Source organism: Paramormyrops kingsleyae, chromosome 6, assembly GCF_048594095.1.
Source record: "Paramormyrops kingsleyae isolate MSU_618 chromosome 6, PKINGS_0.4, whole genome shotgun sequence".
Classification (NCBI taxonomy): domain Eukaryota; kingdom Metazoa; phylum Chordata; class Actinopteri; order Osteoglossiformes; family Mormyridae; genus Paramormyrops; species Paramormyrops kingsleyae.
In genome coordinates, this window is record NC_132802.1 from 28,522,807 (window position 1) to 28,534,819 (window position 12,013).

At 39.8% G+C, this 12,013-nt stretch overlaps 1 protein-coding gene across 2 annotated transcripts in view; it reads left to right on the top strand.

Moving 5' to 3' along the window:
• Nucleotides 1-12,013, top strand: part of plagl2 (pleiomorphic adenoma gene-like 2) — a 29,890-nt gene that overhangs the window by 1,155 nt on the left and 16,722 nt on the right. The gene's annotated exons all lie outside the window — the stretch shown is intronic.

The following is a 12,013-nucleotide window of genomic DNA, read 5'->3' on the forward strand; positions in this document are numbered from 1 at the left end:
CCCTGAAAAGAGAACGTAAAAACAAATAAATAGTGAATACACGTGTAGAAATATTCAAGTAATGTAACAAAGCTGTAGTTAATTGCTTTGAAAAGCAATATTAATTTCATAGCCTAAAAAGTTACATGAATACTTGTGACACAATACAAAAATTCAATCAAGTTGAGCTTTAACTCCCCCAATAACACATTATTACAGTAATCTTATGAGAAATTAAGATCTCAAATAAATTATTTCCTCCCCAGCCATATGCAAGATTCCCAAATCTTTGGGGCTTTTTGCATACGATCTGATACATAATATTTTATATATTAGAAAATAGAGAAAGTCCATATAGACCAAAAGTGTGCCGTTTAAAACTTTTCGTCATGATACGTGAAAGATAGTCAAGCTTCACCAAAGCCACAACCTGAACATGTAAAGGACTTACACTGCCCCGAGCTACAAAATAAGGAAATGGAAGTGAGATTGTCACGAGACAATGCCTTTGTTTTTGACATTGCAGTAGAAGCTGAAACACATATTAAGATTTTCATTCTTCTTTCTCTTGACTTTAACTGGCATTTATGAGGACTGATGCCTTCGTTTACATTCCCTTTCCTGTTCTTTTATATTCTTGATTCCAGTATGTTTAGTGTGTCCTTAGAATGTTTATCTAAAGCAAAAGTGTGTAGCTTGTTTCTTATTGTCTAGTTTTTGCTCTGTATAAACAGAGGCGTTTTGTGATTTCTAAAGGAATTATCAAGCTAAACATTTGAAGTATTTTAGGGGAGTAAATAAAACCTGCAAGTGCTGAGGCTGAAATTTTGTGTAGAAAAGTGTGCGCTTTGCATAATGTATGTGTATTTTACAAGTGCTGGAACTTGCGTGTTATTTAGAAGAAGGGATGCAGCTTCTTTTGAAGTTAAACTAGGTTTTTGTTTCTGTGTAAGCACACTTTTACCTCTGTTTTTAAGCTATATCTTTCGTGTCATAGGCTATAACTGATAAAACATCAACCATGTCTTCTCTATATTTCTGCATATTGACTCCTCAGTATAATTGTCTGTTCTCATAAGTTATCTGACTAGCAGTTATAAACTCATATGCTTTGCAGTGTAAGCAGGGGTTCCTCCTCTGCAAAATCCCATAATTCCCAGCAACCCTGTGGGTAGTTTTCTGATTACCATTATAAAGGGAATGTCAGTTTGGGTAATCGGAAGAACGTCCCCTGTGGAGCCCAAACACCAGTTAGTAACCAAGCTCCCATAGGAGTCTTCATGTGTTACGGATTCTTTCAAATATTCTCAGCTTCTATTAAATCAGTTGCTTTCTTGAGTCCTGGTGGTTTTATGATATGCTGGTTGGACAATGACAATAATCAGGGACAGAGGTTGCGGAGCTTCTTGCAAAATTTTATCTGGACACTCCTTAAAAATTCCTCTTATCACTAGTTCTTACTCTCTTGGCTATCCTATGTATTAGCTGAGGCCACTGAATTTGTTAATATAGTTGTCATTTGTTCATCCTAGGTACAGATTTTTTTGTACCTTGCAGCTATTTGCCAAACATGTTCACAAGCACAGTGGATGGGACCTTTGCTGAACGCTATCAGTTTGTTAAGCTCCTCCTGGTGTCCAAAAAGTAAAGTACCGAGGTAAAATTGGGCCCAGTTAATTGTTCAATGACCATCGGCTTTGCGTAATTTGCTCTACAGCTGAGTAAAGTGTGCTGCTTATACATAGATCCTGAGCTTTCCCAGTGACTTACTGGCTGTGTTTTTATAAATAGATTTTGCTGAAATGATTGACTGGTGCTTCGCATGGAAAGGTGTGTGCGGACTGCCCGCTTTGTATCTCAGTCGGATCCTCGCCACCTTCAGTTATGTGCTATTGCCGGTAATTGCAAAACATGAGTTTAATCAACTTTCCCCCAGGGACTTGTAAAGTTGGAGCCAAGCGTGTTCCACTTGGCAACCAGGAGACTGAGAGCAAGTGTTGTTAGCAGCTAGATAAAGAGGTGATAGGAAACAGACGCTTCATACGCAGCCCGGCTGTGTGGTCACATGCATTCTGACTGTTCAGCGTTCAGCATCTAGAATGGCGAGAGGATGCTAGATGTTTGAACCACATGCTGCCACCGTCCAATGGATGAATACAGGGATGTGGAGCTGAGATACCGGATGCTTTGTGTTACACCATGGATTCCCTTATATTACATCTTCACTACTTCTTACCTCTTAAGCAAATTGATACCTAAGGAAGCTTTTCTTTTTTGGCCTTTCATACTGTGTTATGTTTGTGTACTGTTCCTAGAAATTTGATAGTTGTCCATAAAATACACCAGCAACAGCCCAAAAAATCACCTAGTGTTGATTACAGTATTTTAATTGGAAATTTTGAAGCAACGCTAAAGTTGCTTCTTACAGAATGATTCCTTATATGTAAACTGAAAAGAACATTAAAGCAAGAAGAAAATGGTAATAAATAGTGCTAATGAATCATTTGGCCGTTTGTTGATGTGTGCTTTACTGTATGTCAGTGAGTATATGGATGGTAATTATTTCGACATTTATCAGTGACTTCCATGAGTCTGTTCTAACTAACCTAAATCCATGGCTGTTTTATTGGGACTGCTGTCTAACTGCGAAGCCAAGCCAGCATCCAGGGACAGTCGTCCTTCACAACAGGACAATGTGTGACCACAGCGTAGGGACAAAAGAGCATGCGCTGAAGTGGCTGTTTGTTCCATTTCTCATCTCATTTATTTGAAGTTATTGTTTGGGTAGGAAGTCACTTTTCCTGGTTTCAGCTTTTACTAGTTTCAGGAGTACAGAAAGTGCTGATTTTAAAAAGTGGTATGAAAAACAGAAGACTAATCTGCAGGATCGCGTGAGGTGTTTTGCGTACCTTGTGAAAGAGGTAGTAAGTAGTTATTTTTAGTTGTATGAACTTATAGCTTGCATGACGCAAAATACCATTTGGCCTAAAATTATCAAAAGTGCCGAATGACATTTGTTCATACAAATTTGTATGTTTGCTAGATGGAGTTTTTCTCTGCTGATACATTAGTTTAACCAGAAGAAAAACAATGACAAAATATAACTAATTTCTCTGTAAGATATAGCACTGGTTTGCATTTGAAAACACCACATGAAAGTACATATTTTTCATTATATTGATTATGAAATATAAAGATTAGTAAATCGTTGTAATGGCCTGTTTAGTCATATTAATGACCACTAAGTTCTATATTACAGTAAAAAAAATGCTATACTAATTTATTATTATTATTATTGTTATTATAGAATAATTTGGTCATTTAAAGATTTTGATAATAGTAGCTAGTGTTATAACAGTGTTAAATGTGTTTGAATCTTGTGTACATGTTTTGACTGTACATGGATTTTTATTTGAAGTTTACGTGTGGATATATCTTTTGTCAGGAATTGAAGAAAATGTTGAAAGTTAATCTTACCTTTCCAAAAGTGTTCTTGTATATTGAACTTGAATCTGCTGATGGTGGGTGTTATTGCAAAAACAGTAGCAATGTAAAATTTCATCATGTACAAACAGCTATTCTGAAAGAGTACAAGCGTTGCACAAAAACGTGACAGGCAAGATAAGCATGTTGCAGGTATGTTGCAAGTATGATGTGTCTAACTGTAACGTGAATCATCTTCAGTCAAATTGATCATTGATCTATATGAAAATTTTGATTCGGACAGAAAAGCAGTTATGATGTATTTCAAATTTTAACAACCTTACTGGCTCATTTGTGCATGCAGAACTGAACAAAGTACTTAAATCGGGGAAAAACCTCAGTTATTAACCGTGAATTCTGTTTGATCACATTTGAAATAACAGCAACAACATGCCGGTAGGATAACCGCTTCTTATTTTTAAGAAATTGTTATTCTATTACAACCTTGAAATTCAGAGATAAAGCTTTTCAAGAATGAAAGCAGTACATAACAGCTGGGTACAATTTTTTTGATGTTTAGTTAAAAGTTGCAGGAAGCCTGTAAGCACATGACTGGCTCTTTGTGTAGAGAGCTGAGGGCCGATCGCAGAGTCTCACCCGGCTTTCACCCACCTTGGCCACCCAGCACCTCAGACTGTAATGGTTAAAACAAATTTTTAAAAAGCATCCATGATTCTGGTGGGTTCGGCTTCTAGCCGGCATACATGGACATCAAAGACCTGGGCTCGCTCCCAGTGAGGTGGAGCTTTGGCTTATATCACGCTTCAGCATTTTATGGTTTGTCACTTTCTCTCCATGTTCCTGTTCTCCAAAACTGCTAAGGAAACCCATTAAAGTGGAAAGTTAGGCCGCCATTGGAACATAGCTGGATCATTGAAGATACTAGGAGGTATGTTTGATAGAGGGAGCGATTGGCCAAGGAAGAGGAGACGTTCTTGAGTTCAATCGCTATCTGGAGGCTTGGGAAGAGACTCAGTGTTTGAGCTGTCAGTAGGGGCTCACTGCATTCCTGGGGAGTGTTTCTCCTACACCGTGACTGAGAGGCCCTAGATTGGTGATTACATTATTGAGTCTCCAGTATTTGTTGACTAAAATTTTTTTACTTTCAAAACTTTGTGCAGTGTGCCTGTGCAATACTGTGTCAAACTGTGATATTTAGAAATGCCTCTTTAAACACTTTAAATAGCGCAAAATGCTATTTAGCATTTAAAGGCAACCCATAAACTTCTGCCTACTAAAATATCCACTGGAATGCCTGCTGCTTATAGCTGTAGTGTTTCTGCTTGTTGACTTCCACTTGTGCAGAGGTTCTGATGAACATGCGTTTGTTGCACAGAAGTGCATGCTGGGAAGGATGAGGTGACAGGTTAGCTTCTGTATTCTGCCCGTTAGCAGCACTTGAGAGGTGGCATTTACTTCCATTAGTAAGCTAGTAAAAATCAGATTGTTACCGTTTCACATGTGGCCTGTTTCTATCCAGCAGTTGTCTCATAAAGGAGTCATCAATGACTAAATCATTTCAAAATATAGACATCATTATATAAGTACAAGTGTAATAACTATTGGAATTTTAGAAAAGTTTTACTACTAAAAATATTGTTTTCATAACATTTTTTGTGAAAATGGTGTCAACTCTGTTTACATCCATATTTCTGATAATATATTTACATTTGACTTTTTATTGTTGGTTTATGAGTAACAAAGTATTGATTTTTTGTTGAATTGGGTCATTTTAAATTGTTGCCGACTACATAGGTACATTTTACACATGAGGTAACATATTTACCTTTAAGGCCATCCAAGATTTGGAACTATGCATGCATAATTTCCTTTAGGAAAACCCCAATAAAGTTGTCTATTTTTGCTCATTCATCGGCTTGTTTTGTGAGCGCTCGCTGTTGCTCGAGCTCACAGCCTCACATTTTTCCTGCTCCTCCTTCCCCCTTTTCCGCTCTCCTTTTCCTTACCGCAAAACAAGCTTCTCCCTCCGCCTCATACACACAAACACAAAGCCCCCGCGAGCCGTACAGCGCTGACACAAAACGCGCCGTCGTGCCATCCTTTCTCCTCCACCCGCCCGCTTTCGCTGCGTGTTTCCCGGTCTTTCCCCGCGGCTCACCCCTGTGGCCGGCCGCTGTCTTTAGGACAAACACTCGCGGTGGGTTCGACCTCATGGAGAAGAGGGGGGGGGGGGGAAAGCAAGGGAATGAGAAAGAGATAGTGAGGGGAGGGGGGGGCACTAAGAAATGGCCAGGCTCTCTCCTCCTCTCAAACACCAGGACAAAAAAAGGAAAGTAGACTGACAACTGTGAGTCCCTTTCTGTGTCCCCTCTAGGGCCAGTGTGGAGTTTTCACTTTGATTGAAGGTCCCTTTTCTGTGGTGTATGGTGTGAAAGCTGTCCTAATTGAATGATAAAGTGCCCCGGGATGGATCCCGGTGAATGGCTAACAATGCACAGCTTGTGTGTGGTAGAGGGATTTTGGTTCAGCTCCAGCCTGTGCCTCTCCACTCCGAGAGGGGGTCTATTGTAACCCTCTCTGCTGGACTCGGTCACGTGACGGGCCACAAACTCCATGCCCCCTCCCTGGCCCGGCCAGGCCAATCGTGGGCAGCGGCTCCCGTTCACGGTGGCCATGTGGTTTTAGTGTCCTCATTTTTGTATGTGATGGACTTTCAGAAGTGATCCATGCACCAGTGGTTGGGAGAGTAAGAACGAAACTCAAGACTAGCGGAAAAATCAAATTAAATCACTGCCATGGTTTTAATGTTTAAACGTAATTGTTGAATGCGGGGAAGAACCAAACTGCATGGTATAAGTGTGAGCAATACAAAAAGTAGGTGTTCATGGTCAATGGAAGCGGATGTAAAATATTGTGAAAACATTGGGCAGCCATTCCTGGTGGGAACATTGTTTCAGGAAATGACTAGAGATGACTAGAAAATGTTCTTTTGATTTGTTAGCTCCTTGTTTTGTCCCTCAAGGTCTGGCCATTATGCTGTACTTAGTCGTTTTATCCTTAGTGCATTGGTTTGTTTTACAGTCAGAAGTCCTTCAGTCTGGATTTTAGTTCATTCAGCATGCTGGACAATATTGATAATATGAGATGAAGGAAAATATCTGAACCCAATCGTGTATTTTTGAATAAACATGGTTATTTATAGATCATTTTAAATCCGCACATAAATCCTACATATTTTTGAATTTCAGAAAACGATGCATGCCTATGCATGATTAGGGTCAGTGGTGAAGCATATTAAAGATGAATGTTCTTGGCAGTCACAAGCTCTAATTCACTTAGCTGTCTCAGTTTGCTATGCCGTTAACATGGAGTGGATTAACAAGGGAAAAAAAAACTTGTTGACTCAATGTCAAACTGCATTGCTTAGTTAACTAGCTAAATTTATTAAATCACTTTAAAGGAGTTTAAAGTGGATTTTCCTGTTATTTCTTAATTAGCTTCTGGCGTAACGGCATCTCTGATTCAAACGGCCAATTCGTATGATACACAAAGAATTCTGCAAGTGGGTAAGGTAGCTGAATTACCAACTGCGTGCCGACTGATTCTTGCTTATACTGCTGATAGCCTATTATTTTTGTGGACTGAAGAAAAACCAAAATGCTGGGGGAGAATTTTCATGCTTTTTTCCGTTTGGCAGCTATTTTGGATAGGTTTATGGCAGTACTACAAAGCAATTAGCTTGTAGGGAACTGCAAAGGTTATTTCACCCTGCTGATTTATATCATTTTGATTTTGCAGAATGGCACTAAGTCACCCACAAAAGCGTAACAATTATATCTCTATATAACTCTATACATTTTACGTGCTAAAGACTATAAAATACAAAAATCTCCAAAAAAAAACCTTTTTCAAATTTCAGAAATCCTAATTATTGAAAAAAGACTATTTTACATGACTTGTACTAATTTAACATGTTAGTTGGAGTAACTAAAAACAATGGAGGCTATCTATCAATGAATTAGCAGGTTAGCAGAAACAATACCGAATTTCATTACATGTGATTACTAGCTGGCTAAGTGGTGTGATATTATAATTAGTCTGGTTTTTTTTTAATTTTCCCAAATATACTTTAATTTGATGAAAGTTTCCAAGCCAAATAGGAATGAGTTTGTAAAAGTGGTTTTCAAACATAGGAATTATTAGATAGCTGTCACACGCACACACAGCTTCCATAGCCTTCAGTTTTAGTTCTGTATTTTTTGCATGACATGTCCAGAACAGACCTTGCCTACTTTTTATTGTCTCAAATACATTTTTTTTAATGCAAAAGTATTTCACTGACTCAGCAGGATTCCCTGCAATGTTGAGTCAAGTTCCTGCTTTATTTAACCATAACTCAAAACATCTTTCAGTCATAGAAATTTGAAATTCAGGCCAGCAGCATTTATAAGATATTTTGCATCTGTAAAAGCACATTGTAGGCTTAGGGATGTAATGATGTATTTTTTATAGTATTTAACTGGAAATAGTTACATGTTTTTAAATATTTTTTTAAAATTATGTTTGCCAAAAAAGTGAAAAAAAATAATCATTTGGGGACTCATTTGAACATGATTATTACCATTATTTTTCAAAATACTTTTTAAGGGTAATTATTGAAGGACCTGAAGTGTGTGTGTTGTTCTTTAGGCAAGTACTTGTGTAGTCACACACACAGGTCTAACAGTACTAGTGTGTCATTTTCCCACCTCTGCACCCATCTACACATGTATTGTAGTGTACAAAGTAGCTGTGCTTTCAATGGGAATTTTGTTTTTAACACATTCAGACTTGGTTCACAGTGTTTATATGCAGAAGTGTTTCCTTTGGTTTGTCTGAAATGATGTTCTCTCACACCACATATTCAAATTTGCTAACCCGAGACTCTCTGAGCCGCGCGTGTGTGTTTTCGAATGTATTTTATGCTTCCTTATGTATGCGAGTGTGTTTGTCTGGAATGTGAAGTTAATTTGCTTGTCAGGACGAAGGACACAAAGAGAAACCCTCCGCGTCTGCGACTGAACCGAGCATTAAGAGTAGCAGACAATCTGTTAACTATTTTACTCGTGCATTTGAAACCTAACCCCGTTTTCCTGCTCCACACACTCCAGCTGTGCGACACACACACACACACACAAGAAAAAAATCAGGGCTCTGCTTGTGCATGTCTGTGGGCATGTGCACGTGGGTGTGTGATGGCGGAGTTGATGTGAAAGACACCCTTCCGGCGCCTCTCACCTGAATGTAATGCGATTGTAGACATTAGGTAGGAGGAAGGGAGAGTGAAGAGTATAACAGGCTTGTTAATGCAAGGTTCCTGTGCAGAGAGTCTATGGATCCTTGTGGATCCCATGCAGGGTTCCTGTGCAGTGAGCCTAAGGCTCCCTGTAGAACTTGTGCATGGTCCTTGTGTAGAGAGCCTATGGCTCCCTGTGGAACCTGTGCCGGGTCCCGGTGCAGAGAGCCTATGGCTCCCTGTGGTATCTGTGCAGGGTTCCTGTGCAGAGGGCATATGGCTCCCTGTGGAATATGTGCAGGGTTCCTGTACAGAAAGCCTATGGCTCTCTGTGGAACCTATCAGGGTTCCTGTGAAAATCATGATCTCAACAGATATAATGGCTTGCTTTTTCCCAGGCAAAAGTTACTGATTTATGATGATATATTGGCTTACAGTGAGGCAGATAGTCTGAGACCTCACTGTTTACCAATTGAGGTTTCTTACCAATTTCATGTGACTAAAACCTCCAGTTTTACTATTTATATACTGTTCGAAACTACAGTTAATAAAATAGCTTACTCTTTCCGTTCATCCTTCATCCAAGCACTTATCAAGCTCAGGATCATGGGGTGCTTAGGCTGTCAGTCCATCACAAGGTAGACAGTAACATGCTGGGGGGCGACTGAAAGATACTAGTTCACGTAACTCCATGGAGCACTTGGAGTAAACTTGTACATTGTGGGGAGAACATGGAAATGTTCTACCATACTACCAGACTGAAGTTTTGATACTACTCAGAACTATGTATAATCTGACTTATTAGAAATGAATTTTCACTTCTGAAACGCAGTGAAAGGCATGTAATGACTTTATAATCAAGACAGATACTGTTGTAATTTCTGCTGTCATCTTGCTTTTTCGCTGTCCGCCTGCTCGCTTACATCCTCCTTCCTGCTTTTGGCCTCAAATGTGCATCCTGGGCATCCAGCTCTTCTCATTGCAATGTTGCCACTGGATGTCCATGGTTCAAAAAGTGATTGTGCTTCCAACAATCTGAGGAATGTGGACTCTCCACACATTTTTGGGGCCCTTTTATTCAAGACTGTTCTTTTTTTTTTTAGTCACTACCTTTAATCTTCTGTTTCCTCTACAGTCTCCTATTCAGAGCAGCAAGAGGGACCCGTGTTTCTCTGCAAAAGGTGTGAAATGGTTTTCTGGCTAACAAAAGCAAAAGAAGCCGGCCAGTGAAACCTGGTGTAGGTTTCAGTAAACAATGGGATGAAACAATGGCTGTTGTTTTACACCATGCTGACACTGCCAGACTTGGAGACTGTGAATGTGGAATTGACCAAACAGCTTCTTAGTCTTTGTATTGACTCCAGTGAGTCACATAAGAAGGCTGTTGACTGCAGTTGTAAAACTGGCAATGAAAGCTGTGGATTGTATAATTGCTAATGGCAAAGTAGTTTTCTCTGGTTAATTGAGAAAGAGGATAATACACCTGCAGTGGGTCATTAATTGTATTTAGTATTCTTTAAATGAAATTCAGTTTTCCATTCCGTTGATTGGGAAAGGACAAATTGTAATTCGTCCACAGTGGTATGACAAAGCAATTGGAATTATTTTTTCATAGTCAGGTTATGACATTAAGCCATTTTTTGTGCAATGAATTTTTTTATATATTTATATCTTAGTTTCTGTTTGATGGTTATAAGTGAGAACATAATTGCATACAAAAGTTTTATATATATATATATATATATATATATATATATATATATATATATCACAAAGAGAACTCAAGTTGTTGAAACTTCTTACACCCACTCACTAGTGCGAAAAGCTTGTGTGCTGAAGCTAGTATCTAGTTCTGTTTGAGGAAACAGAAATAAGCAGCCAGGAAATACAATATTCTTTGACATTTTCTAGCCATCAGTCTGCCAGTGGCTGGTGTCTCTGAAAACACATGGTGGCACCTTAACAGTTTATTTGTTACATATTTGTGTCCTGGTCCCCATAAGGGAAAACTCTATTTTATAAAAATCGGTGACTGCTATGAAAAAACTAAAAATGCAAAAAATTTTGTTAGGTTACTTATGGTTATGGTTACGGCAGGGTAGGGGTTAAGGTTGTCATAGTTAGTGTTAGCATTTTTCCCATTGAAATGAATGAGCGGTCCCCATAAGGATATGTTTACCCTACATGTGTGTGTGTGTGTGTGTGTTTGTGTGTTACTTAGTACTGGGTAGGAGCCCCTTTTACCTACAGAACATCCCAAACTATTGAAGACACGCACTCAACAAAGTGCTGTGAACTTGCATTATGGCGTCTGGTCCAGGACATTTTTGCACTTGTAATCTTCCTGTTGGCTTTAACGAGTCTGGCCATTCACCTCTGACCCCTCATTAGCGAGGTGTTTCCACCCTCAGCTCTGCCATTGACTGGATCTTTTAATTTATGACAGCATCCAGGCACATAGCAAGACCCCCCCTCCCCCCCCAAAAAAAATTTGTTTACTCCCAACCAGACACATAGCCAGATAGTAAATATATATATTTTTTGTTTGAACTGCCCTCAAAATTTGCTGGAACCACCCCCCCACCTCCAAAGAATAACTAAAACAATTTGCGACTACAAGCATGACACCATCCTCTGGACACTCTAGACACTGTACTACATGAAAATCCCAGGATTGCAGTTGTTGCTGAGATGATGGAACCATCACAGCTGGCACCTCAGTTGCAGCATGTGATTCTCTGTTTGTAGGATCAGGCCGTTTGGGGTAACAAGTAGGTTTACCTATTAAAACGGCAGCGAAATGTAGGAAAGTCCACTTATCCATCCATTTTCTGAAACCGCTTGTGGGATTCAGTGTTGCGGGGGTTCCGGAGCCTCTCCCAGAGGCCATGGGTGCAAGGCAGGGAACAACCCAGGACGGGGCGCCAACCCATTGCAGGACACACTCACACAAGCACACCTATGGGCGGTTTGGTAACTCCAATTAACTTCTGCATGTTTTTTTTTTGGGGGGGGGGGGGGGCACAAGAATACCTGGAGGAAACCCCACTATAACACGGGGAGAACTTGCAAACACCACACACATAGAACCCCGCCAGAGACTTGAACGCTGGTCCCAGGGATGTGACCAGCAATCCTAACCACAGTGCCACCCTGTCACCCCAGACAGTCTTATGTGTATGTCACATATCAAATAACATGGTAAGGATCTTGGATATGACTTTACAGGCCGAGCGTATTGTGTCCGTTTACTGTGGGAAGAGGCTAAAGGGAGAGTGTTGGCACGCTGCCCGTTGGCAGGATGCGGTTCTGTGC